Source organism: Schistocerca piceifrons, chromosome 6 (assembly GCF_021461385.2).
Source record: "Schistocerca piceifrons isolate TAMUIC-IGC-003096 chromosome 6, iqSchPice1.1, whole genome shotgun sequence".
Classification (NCBI taxonomy): Eukaryota; Metazoa; Arthropoda; class Insecta; order Orthoptera; family Acrididae; genus Schistocerca; species Schistocerca piceifrons.
The window spans coordinates 26,685,721-26,690,964 of NC_060143.1; positions in this window are offsets into that span (position 1 = coordinate 26,685,721).

A 5,244-nucleotide genomic window follows, 5' to 3' on the forward strand; every position below is an offset into this window, starting at 1 on the left:
CTGGTATGGTCTGTACCGTTATCTCCTCAATTAAGATTGGGTGATGTGGGACAGCAGTGTATAGCCAGGTAAAACTGGAATGGGAGGTTTGACTAATGGTGCCTTGCGTAGTATATAGTTGTCATTCTGCATCTGTGAGGTTATCCACGAGAGCTCAACAACAGCACCGACGTCCTGTGAGGAGTTGGTACATCGATGGTACAAGGTCTCTTCTAAGAGTCATCGTATGAGTGAAGTGATCTGCGCTTCAGCATGATGCACTAGCACCTTACTGATGGGAGAGAATGCCAACAAAGTACAGTCACGTAGAAGGACTGTGTGATAAAAATCCATGATGCTCGCATTCCAAGCCTTGATGTCTGTGTCGTTTCCTGTCAATGCCCTGCATAGAGCTGGTTCTGCTTGGGATGATGATAATGATGTCCCATACTCCGAGGAGTGTAGGGGACGATGCGGGAGACCCGCGCCACTGTACTAGGCAAGGTCCTAGTGGAGGTGGTTTGCCATTGCCTTCCTCGACCGTAATGGGGATGAATGATGATGATGAAGACGACACAGTCATCTAGAGGCAGGAAAAATCCCTGACCCCACCCGGAATCGAACTGAGGATCCCGTGTGCAGGAAGCGAGAACGCTACCGCAAGACCACAAGCTACTGCTTGGGATTGCCACCAGGATAGGGTGAATGTGTAGGTGGGGTGGCGGCGATGAAAGAGGATCCAAGCATCCTCAATGATCCGTCAGCAGTCAGGGGCAGTTAATTTCCACAGGCTGCGGCTATGCCACACCCATTGGTGAGCAAGGGTGACATCACAGATACAGATCTCGTCGTTGGAGAAAGCCAGAGGCCAAACTTCAGCTTCTTGACTGTCACAGGCAAGGGAAAATGTGAGGTAGATATGGTTGAGACGACTACACGAGTGCACCATACAACATTTTAAACCCATATAGGTGTCTTGAACCTTGCCATGAACCTTCGTCCATGAGTCGATAAGCTGAAATCGACTGATAATGACCGAAATGACCACACACAGTGAATGTCACGGAAGCTGATGAGTAGGCCCTTGTGTGGAGTTGAAATCCCCACCGAGGACCAGGGCATCCTAAAAAAGCAGCATTACCCAGTCGGCAAAGAAGATGTGTCATTCGCGCCATCGATGGGAACCGGACGGTGCATAAATATTTAGGATGTTTATTTTTATTTATTTATTTATTTATTAATTGTTCCGTGGGACCAAATTAAGGAGAAGTCTCCATGGTCATGGAACGAGTCAATACATGAAATTATAACACAATATTAGAAACAGATAAAATGAAATATAAAAAAAACATATGGGTGATAAGTCGTGAGTTTAAATGAAGAAAATCAACAATGTAACACTGGAATTTGCTTAATTTTTTAGCTCTTCCAGGAGCTCCTCGACAGAATAGAAGGAGTGAGCCATGAGGAAACTGTTGAGTTTAGACTTAAAAGAGTTTGGGCTATTGCTAAGATTTTTGAGCTCTTGTGGTAGCTTATTGAAAATGGATGCAGCAGAATACCGCACTCCTTTCTGCACAAGAGTCAAGGAAGTGCATTCTACATACTGATTTGATTTCCGCCTAGTATTAACTGAGTGAAAGCTGCTAACTCTTGGGAATAGGCTAATATTGCTAACAACAAACTACATTAAAGAAAATATATACTGTGAGGGCAATGTCAGAATTCCCAGATTTTTGAATAGGGGTCGACAAGAGGTTCTCGAACTTACACCACATATAGCTCGAACAGCCCGTTTTTGAGCCAAAAATACCCTTTTTGAATCAGAAGAATTACCATAAAAAAATAATACCATACGACATAAGCGTATGAAAATATGCAAAGTAGACTACTTTTCGTGTTGAAGTGTCACTTATTTCAGATACTGTTCTAATGGTAAATAAAGCAGCATTTAGCTTCTGAACAAGATCCTGGACATGGGCTTTCTACAACAGCTTGCTATCTATCCGAACGCCTAGGAACTTGAACTGTTCCGTCTCGCTTATAATATGTCTATTCTGTCTGGTCCAAATATCGGTTCTGGTTGAATTGTGAGTTAGAAACTGTAAAAACTCAGTCTTACTGTGATTTAGCATCAAATTATTTTCCACAAGCCACGAACTTATTTCATGAACTACATTATTTGTTACTGTTTCAATATTACACACAAGATCCTTCACTATCAAGCTGGTGTCATCAGCAAACAGAAATATTATGGAATCACCTGTAATACTAGAAGGCATATCATTTATATAAATAAGAAACAGCAGTGGCCCCAGCACCGACCCTTGTGGAACGCCCCACTTAACAGTGCCCCATTGGGACTGAACATCACTACCACCAAACAGCGAGAGGATCATACGTTCACCATTAGGAAGGTAGACTACATCTTCATTGGGGCTCCCTATGTGGATGAGGCTTGCCAATCCACTACCATTGTCAGTGGCGTGGGAGATGATGACCATGTAGCCAGTGGGTGCGAAAAATCAGCGACGATCACTTCTTGGAGGAGGCCAGTGTATTTAGAGTGGCTCTGAACGCTGACAATGTATTTAGAGTCGGAATAATGGCCACATTGGTCGTTGAGATGTGGTGGTATTGTGGAGTTTCTCCCCCTATTGGCAATGAGGGGCCTGTGGATACATCCATCTGGCGTGAAACATCTTGCACAGCCACTGTGGCGGCAATTACTGAGTGGAAGCTGGGTCGGACACCACCATGGGGACCTCCCAGATGGGTGAGCCAGCATCCTGCTCTGCTCTGTCGTCGACATAGTCAGCCCAGAAGACTGAAACCTGTGGCAGACGATTGTCGCCCCTATCGGGGGCTAGGTGTGGTCACGCTGCCATTGTGAGATCCGGGGAATCTCCCTCCATAGGACCCTGTCGGGCGGGATCGCAGAAGATGGAAAGGACGCATCCCAGATGGGACATCGGGTGTTGCCAGTCCTGGCGTCGGGGCGTTCGAAGGGAGATCACCACCAGTGATGGCTTGTCGATGACTGTGTCGTCAGAAGGCGTTCGACTTCGCTCCTGCCGTTTTCTGGGCGACCGCTGTCTTCGGAGGTGCTGTCCTGTGTCGGAATGCGCAATTCGAAGTGTGATCCAGCTATTTTTGTTACTTGTCGCTTATTTCATCGCATGTCATGGCACTGATATTTTTAATATGCAACGTAACGAGTAGCACCGTGGTTCTCTATCGACATGAAACTGTATCTACCCCTAAAACTGGCTGGGTACACCACTTTGAAGATTGAAGGAAGGCAAGGTCAAGCTTCCTCCGATCGAAAACTGCGTAATAAAACCACAGGTGTGTTCAAACCAACTATGGTGTCAAGGACATCTTCACTTTATAGTTAGAAGGTAAAGGGAGGCGTTCACAGGGAGGTCTTTGACAACTGTAGAGCTTAGGTGTGTAATACATATATCTGAATTCATTTAGTGCAGGTACCGTTCTCGGTAGTACAGAAAGCTACATTCGTCGCTACAGAAACGTACATTTTTCTGGTTGCATCTATTGGTCGCACGATGATGAGCACCAGGTAACAAGGACCTTACAATATATTCTGAGCTCAAACATAATGAGGTACCTCTAACAGAATGAGCCGGCCGAAGTGGCCGAGCGGTTAAAGGCGCTACAGTCTGGAACCGCACGACCGCTACGGTCGCAGGTTCGAATCCTGCCTCGGGCATGGATGTGCGTGATGTCCTTAGGTTAGTTAGGTTTAAGTAGTTCTAAGTTCTAGGGGACTTATGACCACAGCAGTTGAGTCCCATAGTGCTCAGAGCCATTTGAACCATTCTAACAGAATGGCCACCATTCCAGCTAACAAGTTTTCCTGAAATATCGATCACTTAAAATCCAAGTCGCAGTTTTTTCACGTGACATACTGAAAATCATGTATCAAGGCAGGAAGGTAGATGCAGTATTTTTCGATTTCCAAAAAGCATTTGGCTGTCTACCACATCTACGCTTATTATCGGAAGTACAGTGATATGGGATACCAAGCGACATTTGTTAGCAGACTGAGGACTTTTGGTGGGGAAGGTTCAGCAAAATACTTTACTTGGAGAGCTATAGACAGATGTACACTCCTGGAAATGGAAAAAAGAACACATTGACACCGGTGTGTCAGACCCACCATACTTGCTCCGGACACTGCGAGAGGGCTGTACAAGCAATGATCACACGCACGGCACAGCGGACACACCAGAAACCGCGGTGTTGGCCGTCGAATGGCGCTAGCTGCGCAGCATTTGTGCACCGCCGCCGTCAGTGTCAGCCAGTTTGCCGTCGCATACGGAGCTCCATCGCAGTCTTTAACACTGGTAGCATGCCGCGACAGCGTGGACGTGAACCGTATGTGCAGTTGACGGACTTTGAGCGAGGGCGTATAGTGGGCATGCGGGAGGCCGGGTGGACGTACCGCCGAATTGCTCAACACGTGGGGCGTGAGGTCTCCACAGTACATCGATGTTGTCGCCAGTGGTCGGCGGAAGGTGCACGTGCCCGTCGACCTGGGACCGGACCGCAGCGACGCACGGATGCACGCCAAGACCGTAGGATCCTACGCAGTGCCGTAGGGGACCGCACCGCCACTTCCCAGCAAATTAGGGACACTGTTGCTCCTGGGGTATCGGCGAGGACCATTCGCAACCGTCTCCATGAAGCTGGGCTACGGTCCCGCACACCGTTAGGCCGTCTTCCGCTCACGCCCCAACATCGTGCAGCCCGCCTCCAGTGGTGTCGCGACAGGCGTGAATGGAGGGCCGAATGGAGACGTGTCGTCTTCAGCGATGAGAGTCGCTTCTGCCTTGGTGCCAATGATGGTCGTATGCGTGTTTGGCGCCGTGCAGGTGAGCGCCACAATCAGGACTGCATACGACCGAGGCACACAGGGCCAACACCCGGCATCATGGTGTGGGGAGCGATCTCCTACACTGGCCGTACACCACTGGTGATCGTCCAGGGGACACTGAATAGTGCACGGTACATCCAAACCGTCATCGAACCCATCGTTCTACCATTCCTAGACCGGCAAGGGAACTTGCTGTTCCAACAGGACAATGCACGTCCGCATGTATCCCGTGCCACCCAACGTGCTCTAGAAGGTGTAAGTCAACTACCCTGGCCAGCAAGATCTCCGGATCTGTCCCCCATTGAGCATGTTTGGGACTGGATGAAGCGCCGTCTCACGCGGTCTGCACGTCCAGCACGAACGCTGGT